This window comes from Schistocerca cancellata, chromosome 2 (assembly GCF_023864275.1).
Source record: "Schistocerca cancellata isolate TAMUIC-IGC-003103 chromosome 2, iqSchCanc2.1, whole genome shotgun sequence".
Classification (NCBI taxonomy): domain Eukaryota; kingdom Metazoa; phylum Arthropoda; class Insecta; order Orthoptera; family Acrididae; genus Schistocerca; species Schistocerca cancellata.
Window position 1 is genome coordinate 947,265,807 of NC_064627.1, and position 14,680 is coordinate 947,280,486.

General features: G+C 44.4%; 1 protein-coding gene across 1 annotated transcript in view; it reads right to left on the reverse strand.

The window, feature by feature from the left end:
- Nucleotides 1-14,680, reverse strand: part of LOC126162924 (ubiquitin-like modifier-activating enzyme ATG7) — a 111,087-nt gene that overhangs the window by 47,814 nt on the left and 48,593 nt on the right. The window lies entirely within an intron of this gene.

Genomic DNA, 14,680 nt, shown 5'->3' on the forward strand with positions numbered 1-14,680 from the left:
GCTGGGGCCCCGTGGTAGCCAAGGATGAACCCGCCAAAGTGTGGTGAGCCCCCTGTGGGGGGTTATTTTTCTGTGAGGATTTTTTAAACTGATAGTAGTAGTTTTCACTCGATGAAAATCAATTAAGCTAAAAAGCATGGGACAATGAAAACACCTTTTCTAATGTGTTTTCCTACGAGTACAAAAAGAGACACAAACAATTCTTTATTACCAAGGGACATCACCATTAACATAATTACTTCAGCTACAGATGAAGCTCAAAAATGCTTCCATTGACTTGTAAACAATGGTTATACTGGTGAGACATGTTCTGTCTAACATGGTCAAAAGCTACAGGAGTGTCCTTAATACCTAAGGCTGCTGCTACTATCTGGACAACCAGATCCTTCTGTGATTTGACAGGGGTTTTGTGAACTAGTCTGCATATCTCTCCTTACACAAAAAAGTCCAGAGGGATCAAATCAGCGAATAGAGTAGGCCGTGGTACAGGACCACCACTGCCAATCCACTATTCTGGAAACTGTTGATTCAAGAATCAATGCACAGGGTGTTTAAAATGTGCCAGTGTCTCATCATGCTGGAACCACATACACTGTCTTGTAGTGAATGGCACTTCATTCATTAACTATGGCAATGCTCCAGTGAGGGAGTGGTAATAATGCCCCTCCTTTAATGGTTTAGGTAGGAGATATAGCCCACTTAAACAGTCTCCAACATCTGCCCACATATTCACATAGAACTGCACTTTATGAGCACCAGTAAATATGCCATGTGCATTAACTTCGTTCACAAGATGTGAATTGTGGATGTTGAAGATGCCATCATGCCTGAACATTGCATCATCTGTAAACAGCACAGAGGATGGAAGTGTAGGATGCATTTGACACTGCTCCAGGAACGACTGTAAAAAACTGTGCTCTGAATGGCTAATCACCTGGTACCAGGTTGCGCACAAGCTGTTAAGTCAAATGGATTAACAATTGCTCATGAAGGACATTTCTTAATTTCATCTGATTCATCCCCATGTTAAGCACAATTGCACGAGTGCTGAGAGCGATTACACCCTCTATCAGATTAAAAAATGCTAACAGGTAATTGCAGCATTAGAGAAAAATGTCTGTTTTAGTGCCCCATGCAACCTCCCAGAGTTTGTCATTTTAAATAATGTTCATACTGTATAGCAAAATAAGAACCAATAAGAAGACAAATATCAGTTATTGATATGTTGAGAAGGGAAATATTATGGACAAACACAGCCAAACATTCCCCTGAAGCTTTGGTTCAAGACAATTAAGGTATAAAAAATTTCCAAGTTCCACAATTCGCATGAGATTTAATCATCCCATCTTCACTGAAATCATTTTCAGGATTATCCTTATTTCAAATGTGATGGAGTAACAGTAGAAGATATCATTCACATTTTTACAAATATAAACTATATGCAAACAAGCAAATTGATTTCATATAACAGCTAATCATATCTCATCAACTGTTACTAAGAAAGCAGCTCTCCTTCACCAGGATAGTATATTCATTTTAAAACTAATTATGAAATTTTGAACTAAATATAACCTTACCCTGTAAAGTCCTAGTAAGGCTTTCGCCAAAATCCAAGTTAGTATGATTCAATATCTGCTGGGTTAATGACTACTAAATTCCACAGTCTGCATAGCACCAAATCAACTACAAATTAAGTCATGTATTCTTTCTACTATACTGTACATTCACAGAAAGTAAAATTTTGATATTTAATTCCTTCCTAGTGTTGCAATTGTAAAGGCTAGCACTGTAGGTATGATGTAAAGATAGCAACAAATGTTACTTTGGGAGTGATAGGAAGAGTTGTGGGTCAGATGTTCATCTCCAGGTATGATGATGGCTGTTGGTTAACTTTGCAAAGGCACTGGTTACATTGCTCTAATCCAGCGTGATAGTGGACAGAGATTTGAGGGGGTGGGGGGTGGGTTGCTTGTTTGCAGCTGGTTTGTGAGTGTAGTTGAAGGATGAGGGATACATATAAATATAACATGGGGCGTATGTTTGTGGACAATGTCTGAAGGACAGAGCCTGTGGGTGAACCTCTTATGAACTCATTCAGCAATTGGCCACGGGATTGCTCATAACTGAAGATGTGGTGTACACAGATGACCACACTATATGGGAGAGATTTTTTAGTGCGAAAGTGTGAAAGAGATGGCAGCTATCAAAATGATAGTTGGAGAGCTTGACAGAGACTAAGGCTTCTACAGAGCCATCTGAAAAGGCAGCGTGTTGGGCTGAGGAGAATCAGGTGAAGAAGATAGGAGAGAATGTATTGAGGCTGTTGATGAATTAAGATACAGTGTCTTGGCCCTGGATTCAGACATGAAGATATCATCAATGAATCTGAACTTGGTAAAATGTTTATGTTCTTGGGTAGCTAAGAAGGTACCATCTTAAAGCCCCAAACACAGGTCAGTAGGTCAGGATGCTGTGTGGGAGCCCACAGAAATGCTAAATTTCCCTTTGAAAGAGAAGTAGTTATGAGTAAGGATAAAGTTCGATGTATAAGGAATGAGGTGCTGATTTTGGAGTTGGTAGGATTATGGAAGGAAAAGCAGGAAGTTTCAAAGAAATTAGAGATGAAACACAAGCTAAGATTGGGGAAGGATGCGGATGGAAACTGGCTGTGAGAATAGTGTAGTGACTTATTTAGCATATGGCACAGCATTTCACAACTGATTACATACACAAGACAAAAACAGTTGTAAAACAAAATAAACACTCGGATTTTTTTATGTATTTGTTTGCATGTTGTGTCACAGTGAAGAAGATCGACCACTGTTCAGAGTAAGATCATAAAGGATTTTCTGGTGTACATGATGGATGGTTTGTCTGTTGGCTCCAGATTGACATTCTAGTGAAACCACTGATATAATGAGTCCACACATCTGCTGTAGGTTGTTATTATCCTGTTGAGGCTGTACTTTTCTTTCTGTGCAAGCTGAAGCCTTGGGGTTTTTCTGTGATAAAGGGAAGCTTGTCCGCACATATTGGTGAAGACTTTTCCCATGGTTTTTCCACACTTCATTAATATTACAGTTGTTAATAAGTAGTTTCTTTGATTTCAAGTACAAAAGGGTTCTGTAGAGTACTCTGTCGATTTATACACATTTGAAGATTTGGTGAACTGGGAGTAAAGGTTTAGTCATTATTTTACTGACTTCTCTGAAAAGAGAGGAGTTTGTAGGAGGGTGAATGTGAATAAACTGAGGGAGTAACAGTTAGACACAGACCTTATTGTTCCAGACATTACCAGCATGGTGCAGTTTGGCTCAACGCAGTGCACTATTGAGCCTCATTGGGAGGGGGGGGGGGGGGGGGGGGAGGATGGAGATGGTTGAGATGTAAAAGGAAGGCAGCAATATGTACCATTTATGTGGGAAGTTTGGCTACCAGTGATGGATCAGAGGCATTGTATTCAGATAGATGGAAAAGGCTCCATTCAGGATGGTAAGTCTCTAGGCAGAGAGAAAAATGAATGCAAATGCTGACAGAGGCTATACTCCATGCATCATAGCCAAATGTATTTTAATTTACTGTCTTCCTACACCTGCCCAATGGCACCTGTTCTAAGCCCAATAATGCCCCCCCCCCCCTCCCAAATCCACTCCTCCTCAAAACTCCTCTTACCAACCAGACACTGCCTTGTACACTTTTTCCATCTGTATGTCTGCCACATTCCCCAAAATCCCCTCTCAAACATTTCACAAAACCTAGAACCAAACAAACAGAGAACACTGTTGTCACATTGTACATCCTATACAGCAAGAACCTCACTCTGACTGAAACTTCAGCCCTTTACAAAGTCCTTCAGCATCATGCACAAATTCAGTCAAGCTGGACTGCTCAAAAATCAACTTAGCTTCCCCTCTCTGACCAAACCAAGCCAAAAGCTAACACTGAACCATGCCTCTCTCACTTCAAACCTCCACCCAACCATCATCAACCACACTCTGATCCCCTGGTTACCTTCCAGGAATTCCTTACCTTCAACATGGCCTTACTGTCCTTTCCAAGGTCACTTGCCATGAACAAAAATATATTTACAGAGGAATGAACAGCTACTCACAACTATTAAGCAGATCTTGAGTTGATCATCTCCCTAAGAAGAAAGGCTACACCACTGTTTTGATTACCCACAGTACGTGACAGAAGGTATCCATCAACTGCCTGAATGTTCCATACACAATCCCTGCAGCAGTGGTCCCACCCCAGAAACCCGGGATAATTTCCAGTCACTACCCAAATTCATAGTTCCATCTCAGAAGCTCTCCCTCAAATACGTCTCCTTCCTCATCAAACTTAATCTCACTCCTCCTCAGCTCTCACATACAGCCCCAGAAAATCCATAAAACTGGACACTCCATTGCAGCTGGTTACATGTTCCCATGGAAACAGTCTCAGCACTTGTTGGCCATGGGCACTCACATAGTAACTTCATAGCTCTATCTTGTTCATATGTCATCCTGGAGAAACCTTCCAAGTCACCCAAGAATCTTAACCTTTAGCCTGGTCCAGAATCATTGCCAATCGCTCTATAGTCTGGATGCAGGGCCATGAAACTCTATCCTCAGTCATCCACAACCTCAACATCTGATCCCCAATCATCTTCATTCGACATCTACATCTACACACATTTTCTGCAAGCCACCATTTGGTGTATGGTGGAGGGCATCTGTACCACAACGAGTCATTTTCTTTCCTATTCCACTCACAACTGGAGTGAGGGTAAAACAACTGTCTATATCCTTCCACATGAGACCCAATTTCTCTTATGTTGTCTTCGTGTTTCTTACACGAAATGTACATTGGCGGCAATATGATAGTATTGTAGTCAGCTGCAAATGTCTATTCTTTAAATATTCTGAAAATCATGTTTCATGAATAGAACAGTGTCTTCCTTCTAGGGATTCCCATTTGAGTTCATGTAACATCACTGCAACACTCTTGTGTTGATCGACTGTACTGGTAACAAATATAGTGGCACACCTCTGCATTGCTTCAATGTCTTTCTTTAATCTGACTGAGCAAGGTGGTGCAGTGGTTAGCACACTGGATTCGCATTCGGGAGCACGAGGGCTCAAACCCATCTCTGGCCATCCTGATTTAGGTTTTCCGTGATTTCCCTAAATCGTTTCAGGCAAATGCTGGGATGGTTCCTTTGAAAGGGCATGTCTGGTTTCCTTCCCCATCCTTCCCTAATCCAAGCTTGTGCTCCATCTCTAATGACCTCGTTGTTAATGGGACGTTAAACACTAATCTCCTCCTCCTCCTCTTTAATCAGACCTGGTGGACATCCCAAATGCTTAAGCAGTGGGTTGCACAGCAGTTCTATATGCGGTTTCCTTTGTAATTGAACTACACTTTCCTAAAACTCTCCCAATAAACCAAAGTCAACCATTCACCTTCCTTATTACTACTCTTATGTGCTTTATCCATTTCATATCGCTTTGCACTGCTATGCCTATATATTTAATAAAAATGTCTTTGTCAAGCTGCACACCACTAACACTGTGTTTGAACACTACAATATTATGTTTCCTACTCATTAACTCCGAGCTTTTTATACTGACAGCATGCTGCCATTCAGTGTACCAAATAGAAATTCTGTCCAAGTCATCCTGTACCCTTCTACAGTCACGCAACAACAATACTTTCCTATACACTATAACATCATCAGCAAACAGACACAGATTGTTCCTCACCCTATCCTTCTCTGTCCAAATTAAGCACACCAACTATTAATAGTACCTTCTTTTTGATAGGTACCATTCCTCTCACAGTACAAAGTATGAGTGTGAGTCAAATGAAAACCTTAAATATTTTTTTAAATATTATTTATTGTGCAGAAGTGGTACAAAGCTGCACCACTTTTCTACATAATCTCCCCCACGCTCAGTGGTGCAAGTCCTCCAGCACTTACAAAGTGACAAACTGCATAAATTCCTTTAGAAAAAAATTCTTTTGGCAGTCCATGCACCGTGTGGCGTACCTCTTCATCAGAACGGAACTTCTTTCCTCCATTTCGTCTTTGAGTGGTCCAAACACATGGAAATCACTTGGGACAAGGTCTGGTGAGTATGGTGGATGAAGAAGACACTCAAAATGCAGTCTACGATTGTTGCAACTGTTGTATAGGCAGTGTGGGGCCTTGCATTGTCATGTTGCAAAAGGACACCTGCTGACAGCAATCCACGTCGCTTTGATTTGATTGCTGGACGCAGACGATTTTTTAGGAGATCTGTGTATGATGCACTGGTGACAGTGGTCCCTCTAGGCATGTAATGCTCCAAAATGATGCCTTTTTCATCCCAAAAGAGAGTCAGCATAACCTTCCCTGCTGATGGTTCTGTTCGAAACTTCTTTGGTTTTGGTGATGAGGAATGGCGCCATTCCTTGCTCGCTCTCTTCATTTCCGGTTGGTGCAAGTGAACCCAGGTTTCGTGCCCAGTAACGATTCTTGCAAGGAAGCCACGACCTTCTCATTCAAAGTGCCAAAGAAGTTCTTCACAAGCATCAACACATCGTCCTCTCATTTCAGGAGTCAGTTGCCGTGGCACCCGTCTTGCAGACACTTTGTGAAACTGGAGCACATCATGCACAATGTGGTGTGCTGACCCATGACTAATCTGTAATGTCATTCAATGTCACTCAGCAGTTTTCCTTCACTATGGCTTCAACTGCTGCAACGTTCTGTGGAGTCACAACTCATTGTGCCCGACCTGGACGAGGAGCATCTTCCACAAGTCACACCATTTGCGAACTTCCTACTCCATTCGTAGACTTGCTGCTGTGACAAACAATAGGTTTCACACCTTCACTATGCAAAAACCTAGTAACAGAACGCTTTTCTTCCCTGGTGCAAGTTGCAAGTGGAGACAATTTTTTAGGAGATCTGTGTATGATGCACTGGTGACAGTGGTCCCTCTAGGCATGTAATGCTCCAAAATGATGCCTTTTTCATCCCAAAAGAGAGTCAGCATAACCTTCCCTGCTGATGGTTCTGTTCGAAACTTCTTTGGTTTTGGTGATGAGGAATGGCGCCATTCCTTGCTCGCTCTCTTCATTTCCGGTTGGTGCAAGTGAACCCAGGTTTCGTGCCCAGTAATGATTCTTGCAAGGAAGCCACGACCTTCTCATTCAAAGTGCCAAAGAAGTTCTTCACAAGCATCAACACATCGTCCTCTCATTTCAGGAGTCAGTTGCCGTGGCACCCGTCTCGCAGACACTTTGTGAAACTGGAGCACATCATGCACAATGTGGTGTGCTGACCCATGACTAATCTGTAATGTCATTCAATGTCACTCAGCAGTTTTCCTTCACTATGGCTTCAACTGCTGCAACGTTCTGTGGAGTCACAACTCATTGTGCCCGACCTGGACGAGGAGCATCTTCCACAAGTCACACCATTTGCGAACTTCCTACTCCATTCGTAGACTTGCTGCTGTGACAAACATGCATCACCATACTGAACCTTCATTCGTCGATGAATTTCAATAGGTTTCACACCTTCACTATGCAAAAACCTAGTAACAGAACGCTTTTCTTCCCTGGTGCAAGTTGCAAGTGGAGACAATTTTTTAGGAGATCTGTGTATGATGCACTGGTGACAGTGGTCCCTCTAGGCATGTAATGCTCCAAAATGATGCCTTTTTCATCCCAAAAGAGAGTCAGCATAACCTTCCCTGCTGATGGTTCTGTTCGAAACTTCTTTGGTTTTGGTGATGAGGAATGGCGCCATTCCTTGCTCGCTCTCTTCATTTCCGGTTGGTGCAAGTGAACCCAGGTTTCGTGCCCAGTAATGATTCTTGCAAGGAAGCCACGACCTTCTCATTCAAAGTGCCAAAGAAGTTCTTCACAAGCATCAACACATCGTCCTCTCATTTCAGGAGTCAGTTGCCGTGGCACCCGTCTCGCAGACACTTTGTGAAACTGGAGCACATCATGCACAATGTGGTGTGCTGACCCATGACTAATCTGTAATGTCATTCAATGTCACTCAGCAGTTTTCCTTCACTATGGCTTCAACTGCTGCAACGTTCTGTGGAGTCACAACTCATTGTGCCCGACCTGGACGAGGAGCATCTTCCACAAGTCACACCATTTGCGAACTTCCTACTCCATTCGTAGACTTGCTGCTGTGACAAACATGCATCACCATACTGAACCTTCATTCGTCGATGAATTTCAATAGGTTTCACACCTTCACTATGCAAAAACCTAGTAACAGAACGCTGTTCTTCCTTGGTGCAAGTTGCAAGTGGGGCGGCCATCTTTATACTGATACTGCGACGGTATGTGTGCATCTGCACTATGCTGCCACCTACAGGCCGTTCTGCACGCTGTTTGTAGCACGCTTACCAACTTACAGGATGGAAAAAAAACACACTTACAGGATAACAGTGTGAAATTTCGATTTGTTATTACAAATTTAAGGTTTTCATTTGACTCACCCTTGTATCTCACGTATAGCTGGGCCACTGAGACAGCAAATCTCCTATGATGAACACTGGCCCAGTATGCTGAAATTCTTACTAAGGACTTCACAGGCAGGCACTACCCTCCAAACCTAGCGAACGAGCAGATCTTCTAAGCTATATCCATACAGGCCCATAACCCTTCAACTACCCCCATGAACCAACTACAAAGAAGCACCCAGCTCGTCACAATGGATTAGAGCAAATGACTGACCAGGGCAATGACTTCTTATTACCATGCCTGGAAAGGAGGAACTTCTAATCCACAGGCCTTCCCATCACTCCCAAATTGGTATTAGGTGCCTATCCAATTTGTGAAATGTCCTGTTCTATCTTTAAACCATACCCACATTTATGGCCATTAAAGTTGCAACACCACAAATGAAGCAAATAATGAAATTTTACTTACTGTGTATATACAGTACACTAGGAAGAATACGTAATGAAATTTGAAAGTTATTTGGTAGAATGCAGTACGTAAAATTTAGTACCCAGAGCTTTACATCTACCACAACAACTGCTCTAATCTGGCTGGGCATCGAGTTGAACTGAGCTTGGATGACATACAGGAATGTGATTCCTTGCTGATGTGGCTGGCTAGGGGTGGCTCCTGTCCTTATGAACATTCCCCCTCCCCCCCCCCCCCCCCCCTCTCTCTCTCTCCAAGGGTGTCCATACAACAGTTTGTAAGTGAGGACTAGACCTGGGATAACACCTGAATACACTATATTCTTTCATTTCTCTGAGAGCTAGGAGGGGCCACGGCCCATAGGTATGGGCAGCATTGCCCCCCGCCCCCACCTCTTCCCCCACACAAAAATCAACAAAAGTAAAGCATGGATTGTAGTGAAATTACATCACATGACACCATGGACACTAGGAAATGAGATACGAAACATTGTGGAAGACTTTTGGTATTTACAATAATAAGCAGTTCAGACAAGAAGAAAATATAAAGCTTTTGAAATATTCTGCTACAACAGAAAGCTGAAAATTAGGTGGGTGGGTTGAATAACTAATGAGGTGATACTGAATTAAATTGGGGGGGGGGGAGGGAAGAAATGTGTGACACAATTTGATTGAAAGGAGGAATTGGTTGGTTTAAAAGAGGGAGCAAGGGACCAAACTATGAGGTCATTGGTCCCTTGTTCCTAATAAAACAATGCCACAAGTGTGAGAATAAAATGGACAAGACATATAACACAAAATGGAAAGAAAGGAAAAACCACAAGAACGGAGGAAAGGCAACACACACCAAAAGTAACAAAAGAGGACATGAAAACAACTGAGAGATGCTAGGAACAGAAGAGATTAAAACAAGAAAGCAGATTAAAGTGGCTGGCTGACCACGAGAATAAAAAGGAAAAGCCAGCCACTCTGCAACACATTAAAACTTCTACCCTAAAAGCACTAGGGTGGAGGACACAGAGGGACAAACGACATGTGCTAAAACCTACATAGAAATATAAAACCCATTCTCACAGATAAAATGTAAAACTAAAGCTGCTGTTGAGGTATCGTTGCCCAACACTGAAGGTAGGGAACTGGCAATGTTAAAAGTCCGCCGAAGAGCGGCTAAAAATGGGCAGTCCAGCAAGAGGTGGATGACTGTCATTTGGGAGTCACAGTGACACAGGGGTGGATCCTTGTCGCGAAGCAGGTAACCATGTGTTAGCCATGTATGGCCAATGCGAAGCTGGCAGAGAACAACTGATTCCCTGTGAGAGGACCGCATGGAAGACTTCCACACATCCTTAATGACACACAGCTTGCTGTGCATACTGTTATGCCATTCCATCTCTGAAAGCCTGAAAAACCCTGTGGCGTAAGACAGAATAAAGGCCAGCTTCGGAGATGCCCATCTCCAGAAGTGGTTACTGCGTCACCTGTTTGGCCAGCCTGTCGGCAAGTTAGTTGCCTGGGTTCCGACGTGTCCTGGGGTCCACACAAACACCACTGAACAACGGGACCATTCCAGGGCATAGATGGACTTCTGGATGGACACTACCAGAGGATGGCAAGGGTAGCACTGGTTGATAGCTTGTAGGCTGCTCAATGAGTCAGTGCACAGGAGAAATGACGCACCAGGGCATGAGTGGATGTGCTCAAGAGCACGAGATATGGCCGCCAGCTCTATAGTGAAAACACTTCAGCCATCTGGCAAGGAGTGCTGTTCAATATGTCTTCCAGGAACATACGCAAAGCCTATGTGACCATCAGCCATCGACTGTCGGTGTAAACCATGTCAGAGCCCCGGAACACGTCAAGAATCGAGAGGAAGTGACAGCAGAGAGCAGCGGGGTTAACGGAGTCCTTAGGGCCATGCAAAAGGTCCAGATGAAGCTGCAGCTGAGGTGTACACCATGGAGGCATACGTGAATGGACCTCAAGTAGAGGTGGTAAAGGGAAGGACTCCAGTTCGGAGAGAAGGGACTGCACGCGAACTGCAATTGTTAGCTCCAACCTGCGCTGCCGATGCGAGATATGGACCACCGTGGGTGGGAAAAGGAGACAGTAATTCGGCTGTTCAGAAGAACTATGAATGTGTGCAGCATAACTGGCAAGCAGTTGTGCATGTCTGATCTGCAATGGAGGGATGCCAGCCTTCACCAGTATGCTGGTCACCGGACTCATTCTGAAAGCTCCTGTCACTAGTCGAACCCTGCAGTGGTGCACAGGGTCGAGTATATGCAATGCTGAGGGTGCTGCCGAACCATAAACCACACACCCATAGTCAATTCGGGATTGGACAAGGGTTCTGTAGAGCTGCAGCAGTGTAGAGCAATCTGCACCCCAACTGGTGTTGCTGGGGTAACAGAGGGCATTGAGGTGCTACCAGCATTTCCTCTTAAGCTGACGAAGATAAGGAAGCCACGTCAATCGAGCATCAAAAACCATTCCTAAGAATCAATACATTTCCACTACAGTGAATGGATCGTCATGAAGTTAAAGTTCTGGGTCCGGATGAATGGTACGATGCCGACAGAACTGCTTGACGCACGACTTTGCAGCTGAAAACTTGAAGCCATGGGCTAGAGCCCATGACTGCACCTTGTGGATGGCTCCCTATACGCGCAGCTCAGCAACACCACTACTGGAGCAGCAGTACGAAATGCAGAAGTTGTCTGCATACAGAGAAGGTGAGATGGATGGACCGGTAGCTGCTGCTAGACTGTTAATGGCCACTAAAAATAGAGAGACACTCTACACAGAGCCCTGCAGGACTCCATTCTCCTGGATATGGATGGAACTATGGGGGGCAGCAACTTGGACATGGAAAGTACAGAGCGACAGGAAGTTTTGGATAAAAATCGGGAGCAGGCCCCAGAGACCCCACTCATACAATGTGGCAAGGATATGACATCACCAGGTTGTTTCAGCAGCTTAAACGTTGGTAAGGCTGATGAGCTGATAGCTATTGACATAAAGTGGATTTTTACCGGGTTTGAGCACCGGAATGGTGGTGCTCTCCCGCCATTGCGATGGAAAGATGTCATTGCACCAGATCTGGTTGGAGGTGAGGAGGATATGTCGCTTGTAGTCAGATGAGAGATGTTTAACCATCTGGCTGTGGATCTGATCAGGCCCAGGAGCTGTGTTGGGGCAATGTACAAGGGCACTGAGGAGCTCCCACTCTGTAAATGGCATGTTACGGGGTCACTGTGGCATGTAGTGAATGAGAGGACTTTCTGTTCCAGCCACTGTTTGAGAGTGCAAAAGGCTGGGGGGTAATTCTCCAACAAACAGGCTCAAGCGAGTGCTCAGAAAAGTTCTCGGCAACCGCGTTTGCATTGGTAGATAACACGCCATTTATGGTAACACCGGGAACACTTGTTGGGGTCTAGTACCCAAAAAGACGTTTGATCTTTGCCCAGACTTGGGAAGGTGATGTATGGCACCCAATGGTTGAGATGTATCTCTCCCAACATTCCTACTTCCGTCGTTTGATAAGCTGGTGAATGCGGGCACGGAGCCGTTTAAATGCTATGAGGTGCTCCAGGTAAGGGTGTCACTTATGCCACTGTAGAGCTCACTGACGTTCTTTAATTGCTTCAGCGACTTCTGGTGAGACCACCAAGGGACTGCCTTATGTCAGGGGCACCCTAAAAAGTGAGGGATCGTGTTTTCTGCCGCAGAAACAATTGTGGTAGTCACCTGCTCAACCATGACATCGATGTTACCATGTGGGGGAGATTCAACAGTGACAGCAGAGGTGAAAGTTTCCCAGTCTGCCTTGTTTATAGCCCATTTGGGCAGCCATCCATGGGCCTGACGCCGGGGCAGTGACTGGAAGATGGGGAAATGGTCACTAACACACAGGCTGTCATGTGCTCTCCAGTGGATAGAGGGCTGCAAATTGATAAATCAATGGCCGAGTAATTACCATGAGCCACACTGAAATGTGTGGTGGCCCCAGTATTTAAGAGCAGAGGTCGAACTGAGACAGTAAAGTTTCGACATCTCTGCCGCGGCCAGTAAGCACGATGTCACCCCACAGAGGGTTATGGGTGTTAAAATCTCCCAAAAGTAGGAAAGGTTTAGGGAGTCAATCAATCAGTGCAGCTAATACATTCAGGGGTACTGCACCATTTGGAGGAAGATATACATTGCAGACAGTTATTTCCTGTGTCATCCTTATTCTGATAGCCACAGCTTCAAGAGGGGTTTGAAGGGGCACAGTGTCACTACAGACTGAGTTTAGGACATAAACGCAAACTCCACCCAACACTCAATTATAGTCACATGGTTCCTTTAATATCCCTTATAGCCATGGAGGGCAGGGGTCAGCATTGCCGGGAACCAGGTTTCCTGGAGGGCAGGGGTCAGCATTGCCGGGAACCAGGTTTCCTGGAGGGCAATGCTGATAGCAGGTGTAAGGCTTAACAGTTGCCATAGCTCAGCCAGGCGGTGGAAAAATCTGCCGCAATTCCACAGGAGGATGACGTCATTGTGAGACTGGGAAGGCATGGAACATTCAATGAGGCCTCAGAGTCACCTGCTGCCACCGACTTTTTGCCTGAGCAGTCTATATCCATTGTGTCTGAGGTTCTGGCGAGATCTAGGTCCTCAGCAGACGCCAGAATCTCCACCCCATCCTCAGACGCAGAGCTTGTAGATAGCAGTGGTGTGGGTGCCACCACAATTTCCTTGGTCTTAGGGGTCTTCTCTTTGAATTTCTCTCACTGCTCCTTGGGTTTCCCTGGCTGGGAGGACTTCGCTGGCTCAGTCTGCAGGACTGAGGATGAGCATGAAGCACTAGTTTTAAAAGCCCAAGTTTTAAAAGTTTGTGCAAACATTTATGTGGGCACACTAATCAGGTATGTTATGGTGCAGCATGCCCCCTGGCGGGCACTGGTCACGCAAACATCACATCATTTTCGACAGTCCCCCCCCCCCACTGCTCCACAAGCCAGATGACCTCATAAACAACCCCATCTAAGGTGATGGGCTGTGTCAGCAGCAGCTCTGATGCATAGCTGTAAATATTGTTTCCCTCACCATACTCACAGCAAGTGTCCCCATTGGTGCATAACATGCCACAGGTGAGGTAAGAAAGGACTCTCGCAAGAGGTATGTTGTAGCAGTCCAGAGGCAGATATTCCCCGACCTATGAAAGTGTGCTAAGTAAGTGATAAATCTAAGGAACTGCAGACTTCTCATTTTTACAAAATTAATAATGCAGCCACAAAAGCAGCTGATATATTTGAGGATGCTGAAGACAATGAGCGGATTGACAGGAAAAAGACATAAAAAACAAGAGTGAAAACTAACTTCCCAATATACATGAAAAAGAAAATTTACAATCAATGGGTATTACCAGTTTTGACTTATGGCAGCGATACACATACTTTCACTGCAAACATAACTAAAAAAACTGGAGCATTACTGAACAATGGAGACATGAATGTTAAGAATTACTAAGAGAGAGAAAAAAATATCGAGCAGGAATCAGACGGAGGGGTTTGCACTTGTCCTGAAAGCAATTGGCTCCCTCTTATCCGGTGATCTGAGTTACCTGTCACTCTTTTCTAATCTTTCCCAACCATCCCTCTTTCATCTCAGCATAAGGAACTGATATTTCCAGAAACTATGATTGGTACTCTCACATTTAAATGAGTCTATTGGCAGTGATGGAATTTCACATTCTGGAGCTAAGTATT